Raw genomic sequence first — 16,785 nt, forward strand, 5'->3', positions numbered from 1 at the left:
TTGATGCTGTCCTTATGCAAATAACGTGGGACCCTGGACTTGGCTCTGCTGAGAGAAGTCAATACTGTCACAGTGAAGGGAAACAGCAATTCCTCCATGACCTGCTTCAAAATACTGGAAGAGATTTTAGTGATTCTGGAATGGATGAGAACATTTGACAGAAATGTTTTAGTTTTTAAATTTTCCTCCAAAGCACAAATCAGCTTAACCATTTCCAGGGTGTATTGCTTCACCAGGATCTTTTATCTAGTAAGGCAGCAAGCAATCTTGCAGGTCCCCCACCCCTGCTCGAGACAATACATCTTCGTGTTGGAGCAAATCCAATTTGGGGAAAGTTTTTAACGTTTTCCAATTGAGACTTTTACTCAGGCAAAAGAGGCAGACCATGTGGTGTATTTCCAGGATGTAAGGGGCCACTTCTGCTTTTCTGGCTTCCTGCTTCCATAGGTAACATATTCAACAATACAAGTAAAATATAAACTGGGGATCGGGGGAGGAGGGAGGGAGAGAGAGAGAGAGAGAGAGATTGATTTTGGAGGGGGGGCGTATTTCCTCGCCTAAGCTGGCATTAGGTATAGACAGACAGATGTTCATAATCTTAACGACATGTTGTAAGAACCGGTTCCCCTCGGCCCCAGGAACAGAGAAGCAGAGTCACCGAGGATGCAAATGGCAAAGGAGTTTATTTGCTAGCTCGAGCTAGGGTCCAAGTCCCAGAGCACCAACGCAGTGGCCTCCCTATGAACCAGGACCCCGCCCCGGGGTAAAAGTGAAGCTTTTATACTTTCGGTTGTGCACGACACACCGGTGGCATACGATACGCTGAGCCCACCATCCCCCTTCCCCCTTCGTCCATTGGTTCCTTTGAAAGTGGAGGATTGTTTTGACCCCTGATTGGGTGGTCCCAAGCCTCAGGATTTTCAATTTTCACGCAGGCGCCAGTTCTGATCTGCATTTGGGGAGGAGGACTGAGACTTAGGCCTACTCTAGGAAGTTCAGCCTGTCATGGAGTTACTCCTGCCCTGTTTTTTTTTTTTTTTTTTTTGATTAACTATATTTGACTAACAACTAAAAGAAAGCACAGTTACAGAAGCAAATGGCATTAGTTAAAATCAAAGAGAACACATTTTTCTAATCTAAAACAGTTTCTGTTCCACACAAAACAAAGTACATTCTTCTAATATCAATTCCTGCCTTTCAATGTTACATTTTCAATTCATATCAAAGAATGGCCCACTAGATATTATAACAGGCCAATGATGACAATTATAGATTACCACACTGTATATTGTTTTCTGCATGCTGCTTTTTACTTGTTTAGTATGAAACAATGCTTTAATAAAAATACGTTACACAAAAAAATTTCTCTACCCCCAACTAGAGGTTTAAATATTGGGGAAGACATAAAAGAAAATTATATTTTCCCCCACATTTGTGGATCTTCCAGAAGCCATCCATGAGTACTCTGGCTCATAAACTCCAGGCCAACAATTTCACTTATCAATAAGTCTTTAATCTTACGATACCAGTCTCTCTCTCCAATCTCACCTCTATTAAGCATAATTGTCTGAAGTGAGACACGAACTAATTAAAATAACTTGGAGTAGCGATTTATAAACTATCGTGCAAGGGGACACTGAAGGCCCACTGAAAAACGCATCACTTCCCCAGCTGTCCCCAGCCTTTGCAGTTATCAGAGCCTGTGCCATTTCTTCCTTTCTCCTCAGACTTTTCTTCTTACCCCAACATTTCTCTGAAATTATGATGAATCTCTCAAGAGTTTTTTGTGTATCAAGATTGACCATTGGCACATCTGAGAGAATATTGCCTTCTCTTAGCAGGAAGTCTTGACCTATGTGAGGTGTGCAAACTCAGGGGATTCATAGGTGTCTGTTAAAAACGGTCTGGGGTGGGGAATGGTGGCTCCTGTCTGCAATCCCAGCACTTTGACAGGCCGAGGCGGGAGGATTGCTTGAGCCAAGGAGTTCAAGACCAGCCTGAGAAACACAGTGAAACCCCATCTCTACAGAAAATTTTCAAAAAAATCAGGGGGTGGTGTGCTACCCTTGAAGGTCCAGATATACTGGAGGTAGAGGCGGGAGGATCGCTTGAGCCCAGGAGATAGACGTTTCAGTGATCTGTGATGATGCCACTGCACTCTAGCCAGGGTGACAGAGAGAGACACTGACTCCAAAAACAGGAAAAAAAAAAAAAGAAAAAAAAAAGGAGGGATTCTGGAACCCAAGCCTCCATTTAAATTTATCCATCTTAAGTTTCACGTATTATGGTTCTTTTCTTGCTATAACTCTTTTTCCTGCCCTTGCTGTGATTTTTCCTGAAGACCAACTACCTCAGTCTGTTCATGCATGAGAACTGTATCTTGTATTCTTCTTCTTTCCTTATTCTAAATCCTCATCCTCTTAAGTTTTTCAATTTGCAACCTCCTCATTTACACTAAGCCTGGCTCTATGTGGAGAGCCCTACCTGTCATTCTCCCACCAGGGGTCACCATAGTTCCTTCCCAGAGAGCCACATGGTTCAAACTGCTATTAGCCCATAAAAGAATCCACCTTCTGCTCATGATATAGCTCCAATTTCCACGAACACTGTGAGTACTTAAGGCTCAACATTCACATTGTAGTCATGTCCATCCTTATCTAATATTGAGTAACACTTTAAGCACTTCTCGAACCAAGTAATTTTATTTTAAAGTGGTATTTGTTTATTTATTTTTGCTATAATTCTAGGATGGACAGGAAGGACGCCCCTAAATCCTGCCTTATACATTGCAGATCAAAGTTATTGTCCTTAGATACAAAGGTATATGAAGGTAAAATTACTGCACTTTCCTTTTTTCTTTTTTTTCTCTTCAATCTATACTTTCTTCTAATAAATTGGAGATTTATATATGTATGTATTTGAAGCACTTAGAATCTAAATGATGCAATCTAAATAAGATTTAATTAGCATATATTTTAATTGTTTTTTTAAAGTCAAGCATTCTATGTAAAATTATTTTCTCTATGCCATTTTTAATTCATTGCATTTATTATTTTTTTTATCATGTTCAATAAAAAAGAGCCAAGAAAAGTTAGCTACATGATAGCTAGTTATGGAAATGTAATAAAGCGTTAATTAAAGTGATTATTATTAGGGTTTAGTTCAGGGAGCAACCTGTTTTAAATAAGGATATCACACCAGCAATTCCACCTTCTCATTTTTGCATCACTAAACTAGATCATTCCCACAAACATCAAACACGCTATTGTCTTTTTCATCTTAAACAAACATAACCTCTTTGGAGCCTACTTCTCCAGCTGCTGCCTTGATTCTCAGCAGGAGAAGCAAAACTACTTGAAAGAGTTGCTAATACTTTCTGTCTTCCTCTCCTTCCATTCTCTTATACCCATTCCCATCAGGCTTTTCCCCTCCTCCCCTGAACTTGCTCTTGTCAAGGTCATAGTGACCTCCTTGCTGCTAAATCCAATGGACCATTCTCAGCTCTCCTTTTCTTGGCCTATGAGCAGCATTTGACAATTAATTACCACTTCTTACTTCCACACTTTCTTCACTTGCTTCCAGGACACCACCCAGGCCTGGTTCTGCTGCTACCTGGTTGATGCCTCCTTGTTGATCTCTTTCCTCATATGAAGATGTCCGCGTTCCCTGGGCTCTGGCATTGTCCTCTTCCCTCCTCTATCTCCACTCATTTTCCAGATCATCCCATCCAGTTCCAAGGCTTTAAATATCATCTGTTCTCTAAGAAATTGTGTTCACCTGCTGATAACAAAGATCCATCTACCATAGCTTTGACACAAAAGAGTTTGTTCTCTTATGTGTTAGGAGTCAGAAGGAGGCAGACCATAGCTGATGTGGCAGGTTCTCAAAGTCATCAGAGACTCAGGCTGCTTTGAGCATGTGGGTCACATTCTCAGGTCCACCTCATGATCAGACGTGGCTGATTTAGATCTAAGTATCACATGAGCATTGCTGGCAGAAGGAAGATAGAAAGGGGCAGCTCCCAGCAGATCAGCCCTTTTAAAGGGCTTTTTTGGGAAGTCCACACCCCGCTCCACACACACACACACACACACACACACACACACACACACAGATTTGCCTGTTTATGTCATTGGTTCAATAGCTAGACTCAGTCATGTGTTTACATCTTGCTGCAAGGGAGGCTAGTAGTTGTAGCCTTTATTCCAGGCTCAGCTAAACTTGAAATTCTGATACTAGGAAGGAAGAGGAAAAAGAATATTTGATAAACACCTAGTAGTTTCTGCCATAACATCAATATATTGAAGATTCCCATGTTAATATCTGCAGCCCTGTACTCCTCTCTGAGTGTTAAGACTACCTACTCTGGGCCAGGCACAATGGCTCACACCTGTAATCCTGGCACTCTGGGAGGCCGAGGTGGGAAAATTGCTTCAGGTCAGGAGTTCAAGATCAGCCTGAGCTACAGTGAGGCTCCCGTTTCTACTAAAAATGGAAAAAATTAGCCAAGCATGGTGGTGTGTACCTGTAGTCCCAGCTACTCGGGAGGCTGAGGCAGGAGGATTGCTTGAGCCTAGGTATTTGAGGTTGCTGTAAGCTAGGCTGATGCCACTGCACTCCAGCCTGGGCGACAGAGCACGACTCTGTCTCAAAAAATTAAAAAATAAAACACGGGTACTCATGGGAAGAGAATAAGATTGGGGATGGGTAACAAGGGACTATAACGAAATAAAACTAAATCAGAAAATTAGTTTAAAATAACAAACAAAACTACTTACTCTGCTTGGATGTCCACTTGGCAACTCAAACTTAACATGAACAAAGCATTGCTTTTGTAGTGGAGTCTCAGGGATAAATGAATGACTGGTTAAAATGAGGGAAGAATGAGGAGTAAGAAAGTGAAGAAAGTATAGAGAACTCTTTTGTAGAGTTTTGGTATAAAGAAGAGCAGAGGAGCAGAAAAATGGGAAGAAGCAGAAGGAGAATGTGAAGTCAAGGAATTTTTTGTTTTATAAAACGGGTGGTAACTCAGCCTGTTTGTATAACAATGGGAATGGTTCAGGAGAAAAGAAACTAATGGTTCAGGAAAGAGGGGTTCAGGAAATAATTGCAGGAGTGAAGTCCCCCAGAAGTCAAATGGGATGGAATGCAGAGCACAAATGAGATTGGCTTTGATAGAAACAAGAGAAGACAGAGTATGTGGGTACCACTTAGGCAAGATCGCTCGCTGAGCTCAAGCTTTGATAACTCACTCTGCTCCAAACTCATGACAATATTAGATAAAATCTAAAAGGAGAAAATAATACAGATAAGCCCAGGTTTAAAAATAAGTGAAACCTCTCCTAGATGAAAATAGAACAAAAATGTCAAAGTAAGTAGGCTGAAGTCATAAAGTTTATGGAAAATTCAGAAAGCATCGAGTACTGGCCAGGGTTTCAGCTCCAGAGGGGCACAGGACACTAAAATTGCTTCGTGAGAAATTGGTTCCACTCTTATAGCTTGAAAACACCTCTTTTCTCAGGAGTGAGGCTGAAAAAATATTTTTTAAATTTTTTTAAAATTTTATTTTCAGAGACAGGTCTCACTGTTGCCCAGGATGGAGTGCAATGGCTATTCACAGGCATGATTATAGCACACTGCAGCCTCAGACTTTTGGCCACAAGTGATCGTCCTGTCTCAGCCTCTTGAGTAGCTGGGACTACAGGAGTGTGCCACCACTCCTAGCTCTGAAAAAAAATATTAAAACTCAAAATGACTTCTCCTTGGAGATATGGCTTTTAGGAAGCTGTGGACCCAGAGAGATGGGGGTACATAGATACAACTTCACAGTCAAAATGTGAGCCAAGCAGCCTAGTTGCTCTGTGACTGGACCTGTGGAGTCCTCAATGTCACTTTTGGGCTGACATTTCAAGCTGTTACTATTAGATTTGGCTTTTGTTTGAGGGTCTGCTGATAGAGAAGAGTGAGCTTATGGTTGAAGGCGTGGGGAAGAGGTAGAAAGAAAAACATTAAAAGCTTCCAAATGTTTCAATGTGAGCCTGCAAACCCAAATTCCAAAATACATGGATAGGTCTAATGCTTAGAAAGAAAACCAACAAAATCAATAATTAGAATGTGAATTGACTGTAGATAACATTAATTTTATCTCTGGAGCAGTTTGTCAAGATTTTAATATAAATATGAGTGCAGAGTTCAAAGAGATAAAAGCATAAGTTCTACTAAAAAGAATAAGAAATTATAGGATAAAAATAAGCAAAAATGAAGCACAAAAGAGGTGATTAGAACTTTGTAAATGGAAAATGTAGTCATTGGAGTACAAATGTATTCATAGATTTGAATTATGATGTAGTTGAAGAGAAAATTAGTGATTTGCAAGATCATAAAAAGGAATAGCCCAGAACATGGCATAAAGAGCAAAGAGAGTACATATGGGTGTGAACACAGGTCAATGGGTGTATTTGGTGGTAGAACATTAGGCAGATCTCTTTGCATTGCCTCTTATTTTTTTCAGTGAAATTAGAGGTAAAGAGCATCAGCTGAGATGGAGAAGGATGTGTTACATGTTTGAGGAGAAAGAATAGTATGTCCTTTTTAGAGAGGGGGTAAGTGAACTGATTAAGGAAATGTGGCAGGTTTACCAGGAAGTATTGGTGGCCCACTTTAGCCTAACTGGGATTTAGACCCGCTAAAAAAGTTTTCATTTCCAATGGGATAAATCCTGGTCAAGGAGCAACAAGGAAGTTGGGTGGAAAGACAAATATCAGAAACACATTCAATTCATTGCAATTACTCACTTTTTGTTTATTTACTTTGCTTTATAGAGATACGGTTTCACTCTGTTGCCTAGGCTAAAGTGCTGTGGCACAATCATAGCACACTGTAATCTCGAACTCCTGGGCTCACATGATCCTCCTGTCTCAGCCTCCCAAGTAGGTAGGACTACAAAAGCATGCCACCACCACTCTTAGCTAACCTTCAAATTCTTTTTGTAGAGATGAGGTCTTGCTATGTTGTGCAGGCTGATCTCAAAACTCCCGGTCTCAAGGGATCTTCCCACCTTGGCCTCCTGAAGTTCTGGGATTACAGGCATGAGAAAATAATTATTTTCTTTGGTAATTGAACAAAAAGGTGGATTCTGTCTATAAAAAGCCATATTTTTCAAATGAAAGTATAGGGAAAAGAAGAAATAAATGATCTATGAGGAAAGAAGAACAAAGAGAGAGAAAAAGATGAAAATGGTAAAGATATGTCACAGTAGCATATGTGAGAAGCAGGTACAGTGAGTAGCAGATACTCAGAAAATGGAAAGGATAGTTTAGGAGGTAGACGAACTTTGTTCTTAAAGGCAGGGATCAAGTAACCACTCCTACTCTATTGACCATCAAAAGTTTCTTTGTAGTATATTTTAGAAAATTTTTATCAAAATAAAATAAAAGTTTATAATCTAGTTTTTCAAGAGTTAAGTGTCTACCTGGAAAACTCTGCTCTTGAAAGCTCATTTCTCTATGATGACGGTTATTAAAGGTGTGAAAAAGTTTCTTTTTCCTTTTTTCATTTAGAAAATAATAAATTATTCCATGGGAACCTGGTAATATTCTGACCACTTGAAACACAGCCATCTACCTACATGTGTCCATTCAGTTTTTACTGCCTGTGTACCCACACACATCACTGGTTTAACTACAAGGAAATGTCACGGCAGGTAAATTCGTTCACCTGGATTCAATTCCAAGTTCTGCTACCTAATACTATTGTGAACTGGGATTGAGGGAGTTACTTAAACTCTTTGAGTCCCTGCTTTCTCTTCTGTAAAATAGAGATAATGAAAAAAATACATGTTCTCATCAGGTTCCCGTGAGCATTAAATGATTTAAGATATCTAAAGTGTCTAGACTAATGGCTTGCAAGTGCTCACTAAATAGTGGCTGCTATTGTTACCTACTAATTAAAATTCCAATGAGCATATTGTACTGTCCTGGACAGTACAACCAAAGTTAAGTATTTTAGAGTGGGCATAATATATACATTGTATTAATATTATGTATCCAATGCCCCTAGCGCCATTTTGCACCATTTTCCAAAATATTTTACATTTGATAGTACCTTACAATTCTTAAAATGGTGGCATAGCATAACCTAATGTACCCTCATTGCACCTGAAGAAGGGTGACTGTTGTCACCTCAGTTTAATAGATGGAGAAGCAGAGGTTTGGAGAGAAGCTAAGTGACTTGACCATGGCCTGTAAACTGAAGAACCCAAAATAGCACATAGGCGTTTATTACTCATGATTGTTAATAAGCATCACAGAGATTGAGAACTGTCATTCATGGAATTGTTGGTTAGCTTAATAATTGCCCTAATCATTTCTTTGTTTTGATACAGAAATTGTCTTATTTTACTTCCTGTTATTAATATATCTAAGGATATCCACAAACCACAAAGTAATTTTGTTAGTTCGTTATGCTGTATGAAGCATAATGTTTCTTATACATTTACAGTGGGAGCTGTTTCTTGGATTCAATACTTTAAAATTCATATATTCAGCAGCCCCCTTCCAGTTACATGTAGTCAGCTGAAGAAAATGTAACTATTGTTCTTGCCATGTATCTCTTTAGTCATTATCTTCCTCTTTCCCCTTCCCTATTCTGCTTCCCATTGAAGATTGGTGAAATTTGTGACGTTTGTTATTTTTGCTGTATGGTGTCGTGTGAAAATAAATTAATATGTTTTTGTTCCAATAGTTTTATTATGTACTGAAAATGGGAAGTTACTGGTACTTTTTATGAAGCTATATTAAGCACTTGCCTAGAGTTTGCTGCTGCTATGATCTGACCTTTGTCGGTCTCTCTCCCTACCCTTTTGTTTAAGAAGGGAGGCCCTTTCCTGCTTGGGAAGATAGACCAGGGCCTTTGATGTCCTGGTGGAGAAATACACAAAGCTATGGACCCATGGGGGCCTAGAAAAGCCTAGAAAAGGGGGTGGATGGCTCTTCTGGAATAGGCAAGAGGGACAGGAAGAATAGTGTGGGGACAGCAGCTGCCATGTGACGTGGGCCCGAGGAGAAACCTTGTGATGTTTTATGTCAGGGTAAATTCTCTTAACTTCTCCTTGAGAAAATCTGTGAAAATTTACATTATTCTTCAAGGCTTTTGGAGTTGAATTTGTAAATATTGTGTACGTGTCACTGTGGGTCCTAAGACCAGAGCAATGTTATATTTGGATTATACAGTCATACACCTGAAATATATTTAATTCAGCTACATTTAAGGAAATATACATTTCTATATGGCCCTGTTCAAAATGCTTAGAATAAGAAAAAAAATTTGTGTTTTCAATCATAATGCAGAAAGTTGAAAACTCCTGCCCACTAAGGGATTTCTTTTCAAAACCTGCCTTAAAAGAGTGTGGATAGGCCGGGCGTGGTGGCTCACGCTTGTAATCCTAGCACTGTGGGAAGCCGAGGCGGACGGATTGTTTGAGCTCAGGAGTTCGAGTCCAGTCTGAGCAAGAGTGAGATCCCGTCTCTACTAAAAATAGAAAGAAATTAGCTGGACAACTAAAAATATATAGAAAAAATTAGCTGGGCATGGTGGCGCATGCCTGTAGTCCCAGCTACTCGGGAGGCTGAGGCAGAAGGATCACTTGAGCCCGGGAGTTTGAGGTTGCTGTGAGCTAGGCTGATGCCACGGCACTCTAGCCTGGGCAACAGAGTGAGACTCTGTCTCAAAAAAAAAAAAGAATGAGGATAATTTTTTATGATTTATCTAGACAGTACTAAAACTTTGTTGGTAGTCTTTAAAACTAGATGGAGCTTCCCCGAAAAAATAACTAATATTACTATTGGTATATGTTGCATATTATGGTCATTAGTTTGTAAATTTATTCAGAAAGCTGTTACTTTTTCTAGAAATGAGATAGTAGCATTGTTCCAGCAGTTTTCCTGAATTGTCTGTGTAGTTGGCTTTACTGCCCTCTTTGCTAAGAAAATTTGGCCCATAGTTCTTCCAAGTTAGAAGAATCAGTGAAATTTAGTATAAAGCTGTCATTTTTCCAGTTAACCAATTTTATGGTCAAGTTAGTTAATTTCTACTGATTGACTCCCCCACAAATTTATGATGTCCGGCCTCAGCTGGGTCTTCAGTGCCTTCAGGCAACCATCCCTGTGGCAGAGACCAAGGATGAGCTATCTGAAGCAATCCATAACCCCCTTCGCCCTTATCTTCATTTACAGCTTGGGCTGAAAAACTAAAATTTCCTACTTTCCAGCCTCCTTTGCAGCTAAGAGATGGCCACAAAACATAGTCTGGCCAATGAAGTAAAGGATTTCCCTTGACACGTGGAAAGGTAATAGCTGTCTAGGAGAACACTTTTTCTCTTTAGACTGTTTGGCTTTTTTTCTTTTTCCTACCTTGAACTTGGATGGGACATCTGGAAGTGCAGCAGCTATCTTTTGACATGAGGTAACCATCCTGAGAAAAGGACATCACTCGAGGGCATCATTGAATCGCCACACCCAGCCCTTTATTGCCTACCTGTTGTCCCTTCACTGGGCGAAATAAATAAACCCCTGTCCATTTAAGGGTTCTTGTTAGGCTTCTGTTATTTGATTACACTTTGGACTTTTCTAGCCCCAGTTGGCTCCCTTTCCTTACAGTGGCAGTACTGTGATTCTACTTGAGTGAGCACCTCAGTGGCCTCTCCAGCTATTCCCCAAAACTCCAACTTCTGTTACAGAATCCCCATGGTTTATGGAAAACCATCCCATTTCCATATGCTAGGGATGAAGAACTTTACCTAGGTTAAGCCAATTTGGTGCATTCCATAGTCTAGACATACTGTTCACAATTGAGTATTTGACCCAAGATGGTCTAATCAGAGTGAGTCTCAGAAATTTTACCGGAAATTCTGAAACATTGTCCTCTTTTACTAGTCAGTGTGGTACGCAAGTGCAATGTCAGGAACAGCTGCAGCCATTTTGCTACCATGTGGTAAGGCGGCCTGAGTAGACAGTTGGCACAGTGAGAAGAGCAGATCTTACAGCATCACAGAGAGCCAGCCTCCTGATTTGACTGCACCTGAAACCTGTCCAGTAACTCATTTTTATTGTATAGTCAGTTAAATTAAGCTGAAGTCTTACTGATACACTGTTCTAGTGTGGCCTCTAACTCTCAGTAGAAAACCTCATGTGCAGGATGTCTTCTATAGTATTTGCTCCTCCAGATCCACTCTACTCCTTCGCTCCCTGTTCTGTGCCTCATGAGGCTACCTGGTAGTGATTCCATCAATAAGCATCCTTGCCTCTGGCATCCAGTTGAATTGGGCCAAAGGGAAGTACCAGCAGATGATCAGAGGGAAGGAGGGAGAGGAGTAAGATCAAGGTATTGCTTTCCCCAGACCCCGTCTTGTGGGGTCACTACAGGCTGCTGTGTGCCATGGCCAAAGAGCAGAGCTCCTGTGAAGTAGTCTTTCTGCACAGACTTCCCTCTGCCTGTTCTAATAACCACATCCTCCTCTTGTTCTTTCAGTTCTATGCATGGTAATATTCCTCACTGATGCCAACTAGAAAACTGCACTAGGCCTTGTGGTTTGCCTACACTCGGAGCACTCTTTTGTAAATAATTCCTTTATTAAAATCTCCTCAAAGAATGCAATTCGACCATGTCATCTGTTTCCTGCTAGGGCCCTGACTGGTACACCTCATTTCCTGTTTCTCCACACCTCCAGCCATCACTCAGAGTCCCCACACACTGGGTGTTCAACTGTTTGAGCCACTGTTTGAGGCTTCAGTTCAGTATTTCTGAGATTGTTAGGGGATGTAGAACAAGTCTGTGCCTCTTTCCTTCTTCAAAAGAATGGGAATAATGATGTTGTTCCTGCATATCTTGCCAGGAATTTTGTAAGAATTAAATCGTGTAATGGATGCAAAAATACTTAGGAAAGCTGAGTATTAGACATACATGAAACATTATTATCATTATTGTTACTGCTGTAGAACTAAATGTCACCCCAAGTTATGATTGTAGCCCAATGAAAGATGTTTGAGTGCATTCTTTCTTTCTCTCTCTCTCTGAGTTTACATGCTACTATCGAAACACAGATATGTGTTTTGGCGACAACTGCAAATATCTCTACTTACTGGCCACATACTCCAATCAACCACTGTCTTAGTACCTATCACACGTGCTCTTCTTGTCCTTCCCTCCGTGGTCACATGGTGGAAAGAACATGGGGTTTGGAGCCCACTGGATTTAGCTTCAAGCTTTGCTTTGTCATTTACTAGTTCTCAGACACCAGGGAAATCACTTACCCTCTCTCAGCTTGGTTTTTTGGTCAATAAAATGATGAAAATTGCAAAGATTGAATATGATAATGTGAAAGGGCTACTCTGGTGTCCTTTTCCTTGTCTAGTAACAGAAGATGTCCTGCAACAGTGCAGCACACATTTCCTGGACCTGGAACAAGCAGGCTGTGGCTGATCTCTATAGGGAACAGAGGGCTAGAATGCCAAAAGATGGACTCCATGATGATCGTGGCAAAAGGACTGGGAAATGACAGCATGCTCAGGTCAGGGAGGGGACACTCTCTTTGATTGAAGCTTACTGGAAACCACACACTGTGGGTGGGACTAACCGGCCACAGAAATCTTTCCCAGAAGTAATCCATGTGATTTGAAGACATTTTACTGATGAGATTAAGATGCTAAAATGCCATCATGAAGCAGCCAACCTAAAGTATAACTAATGTCTAACCAGTTATAAACTTGGAAATTGTGACATCCTATGGATGTCTATTAAAGTGATGATATTGGGAAGAGGGAAATAGCATTTATACAGCACCTACATTGGGCCTGGCAACTTATACGGCATATATTATCATATTAAGACTTCATATTAACCCCATGCAATGAGTATTAAAATCCTTATTTGACTCATGGGGAAATTGAGACTCCAATGGTATGGTGTGTAAGGGACCCTGGATCAACCTCGCAAACTCACAGGAATCTGATGTATATGATACATACAGTGGGTATGAATCCAAGGCCATGGATTTAGGTGCACGAGAAGTACAACAGTTTTATTCTTATGTAACTCAGCTAAATTTGTATTGAGTCATGATTCCATCAGGATGGCAGACACTTAATCTCTCCAAATGTGGATTCCTGCTCCCTCTCTTACATGGGGTTATATCTGAGCTCTGACGTTGTGTTGTTTATATGCGTTTATATGGTTACATGGTCTATATGATTCCAAAACATTGGTGGTATAGTACAGGGTTGGAGGAAATCTGGTGTCTATCGAGGGGCCCCAGGGGAAATTTGTTCCTCTCTTGAAGGCTGTCATGGACACATCTTTTGTTCCCATCTGTGCAAAGCTAGTCAGTCTCTCTCAACTATTTTTGCTTCCTTTGGGTGCATGAGAATATTCTGTTGCTGCCCCACCACGATGTCTTAAAGGTTAGTCATTGACACTATCTCTAGACAGATCTCAGAGACATTTCTTCTGTGGTATTATGCTATTTATCCAGGATTCTACCTAGTTTCTGGGGCATAGGTCTCTTCTGCTACTGGGTTCCATAATCTCATCTGGGGTTTGGGCTCTGGCTCACTTCCCAGTGCCCAGCCCGAGAGCAAGGCACAGACTCACTTTCTCAGTGTCACACCGGTGTCATACTCTTGCCACTTCATCTTTAATTCTTTTCCTTTACTAGATGTGGAGAATCTTTTTCTAGCTGGTAGGGAAGGTTGACAGACAAGGTCTGTTCTTACTGCTCAAGAATCTTGCCATGATCTCTTTTGTTACTTGAAGGAAACTTTGGAAACACAAAGCTAAGTTCCATTTTTTTCCCTGTTTTCTGCTATCACATATCTTCCCTGGACCAATCAATACCTAATGGCTTAGATGTCTTATTAGATAGAAGGCAATGCTGGGAAACAAAGTATAACTCTTTGGAAATACTATCTCATCTGTACACAAATGACTTTATTTTGAATTTATTTAAATACAGTAAGATACTTGAATTCATGGTGGACGGGAATCACCCCTCACCCTCCCTGGGCTAATTGGGCTATGTTTTCTCCATGGACAAGATACATGGGAAGCCAAATAGTAATTAGAAACTTGCTGTCAGGACAAGCAGAGGCAGGTGGATGACGTCACATCACTGTGATGGTCTGAAATGCCTTCTACTATTGCTCAGGAAAGACCCGACAGACTGAGAGTTACACTGACTTGGGTACCCAGCATCCAAATGGGAAGAGATTCTTGATTTCCAGCTCCCACTTTCCCTGGCTCCATCACACCCATCTCTCTTTCAGCTGTCCCATCACTCTGTCCTCGACTCTCAATTGGCCATCAGGCTTTCTCCAGTCAGGGTACACCAGAATTGTTTAAGTCTTAATTTTCTGAAAATTGTATATATAGTCCTGGCCTGTTTCTGAATGTGGCCTGGATGTGCTTGGACTATGCCCCAACACCTGAGCCTTGTATTTCTGGACAACTTCATTCATTCTTGTTTTGCTTTGATATGAAAATACACGCACATAATAAAAAAGAAAACAACAACAAAAAACCCCACAAACACATAGAAAAAGGTACACAACAAAAAAACCTACTCCTCACTCTAGTCCTGACCCCACAACTTCGTACTTCTAATCCCATTTCTCAGAGGCAACCATTCTTATCAGTTTTTTTGTGAGTCTTTCCAGAGACATTTATATTATACACACACACACACACACACACACACACACACACACAGGGACACCACAAATTGTAATATATTCTGTCCATTGCTCTGCCTTCTGCGTCTTTTACTTAACAGTATATCTGTCCACCACATTCTGAGTACCTCACTTTCATTGCTTATGTTCTGACCGTATCCATCAAAATTACAAAACTGTTGCTTCTAACCTTCTCTTTAGCCCTCGTTCATGATTCTATCCATCTTCAGAGGAAGTTACCTTCTTCCTTATTTGAAGTCAGCATTGTCTGGGGACAAACCATTATAGAATTATTAGAATTATACCATTAACAGAACACTTGAAAAAACTTCCAGCAAGCTTAACAGTACCACAAGCTAGTGACTATTTGTCAATCATTTTCTTACAATGAACAGAGTAAAGGAACTCAGATCTTTTGAAAAGATAGAGATCTATATTTGTACCATACTTTCATTTCTACACCTATAAACTATGACCATATATAGCACGCTAAAAGAATGTATTTAATCTGCTCTGACTACAAATTAGACTCTCCTAAATCCTAGAGATGGATATTTAAGTGGCTTATCCTTTATAACTAAATTGTTTCTACTCTAATAGTGTAAATTTTCTTATAAACTCATACACTAGAATGGAAGCCCTTTTAAAAAAACAGAGACATTTCTTAAGAAATGTGCTATACTTTATAGTGTAGAAAGAAGAAGATATAATGGTCTAAAAAGAACCCCCTGATTCCTCATTTCTTATGCTAGAGATGTCGTGGGACAAAAGTGGTCCTTGAGGTACGATTGTCTGAAATGGTTGCCACTTGTCTTTGCTGGCCAAGAGAACCCACTACTGTGTAGGTCCTTGACATCTTCCTCTAGTTGGTGAAAAAGCTTTGCTTGAAGGACTTTGTGCTGCTTCTGAACACCTGTGCAGCCTCTGCATGAGAGGGCCTTGTTCTTGAAAGCTTATGTTTAAGATTTGATTTTAGTATTACCTCTTCTTTTATGACCTGATTGATCCTCTATTTCACTCCAAACTTGGCCTTTGGAGTCACACAGACCTGTACTGGATACCAGTTCTGCCATAACTATATCAACTTAGACATGTCACTCAACCTTTCCCAGCCTTGGTTTCAACACCCACAATGATGGGATAGTGATATCTACCTCACAAGAATGTCGTGAGGATGAAATGAGACAACGTATGTAAAATGATTAACATATAGTGAATGCTCAGTATTTGTTAATCATTTAAGAAATATTTATTCAGAGCCTACTGTGTGTCAGAAACCTAGCTCAGGAACAAGCCGAATGTTGACATACAAGCAAGAATTAGTCAATGAAGGTGGATAGAAGGGTCCTGGGATCAGGGAGAAGAGTGTTCTTCTAAACAGAGGGAACAGGGTGTGCAAAATTGCAGAGTATGAGTGAGCATGTAGTGTTTCAGAAATGGAAAGGGTATTAGGATGACTGGACCAAGAAATGCAAGATGGGCCAGGAATGAAGCTGGGGGTGCTATAGAAATTTATAGGCCAGGCAAAGGTATTTTAATTTTATATTAAAAGCAATAGTTCACCATTTTCCCTATTCTTCAAATGGAGAAATTAACCCAATGAAGGTGAGTATTTTCTTAGTACCAAACAACTCGTGAGTGCATACCACTGAACGGCTTTGCACGATCAGATTTTGCCTTGGAAATATCATTAAGGCAGCAGAATGGTATATGAGTGTGGGAGGGAAGCCAAGGCAAGGAGGAAGCCTGGGCGACAAGGAGGCTGTTGAAGCAATTTATGGAAAAGACAATGAGATGAGAGCCTTAGGAATTAGAACAGCAGGACTTAGTGGATATGAGGACGGATGGAGCAATCTTTCCTCCCCATGGAGTTTGGCAGTCTTGGCTCCTTCACTAGTAACATGACCATCAATGTCCCAGGCTTTAGAGGGACATGGCGTGTGGACTAATAGATTCAAAGCAAGGGAAGGGGGTAAGAAGGACAAGGTAAGGAGAGGGAAGGACAAAGCCATTGATATGCTATGGCAGGTCAAGAAGGAGGTATAAGAGAAGAGAATGACGAAGT

This window comes from Propithecus coquereli, unplaced genomic scaffold (assembly GCF_000956105.1).
Source record: "Propithecus coquereli isolate 6110/MARCELLA unplaced genomic scaffold, Pcoq_1.0 Scaffold185, whole genome shotgun sequence".
Classification (NCBI taxonomy): Eukaryota; Metazoa; Chordata; class Mammalia; order Primates; family Indriidae; genus Propithecus; species Propithecus coquereli.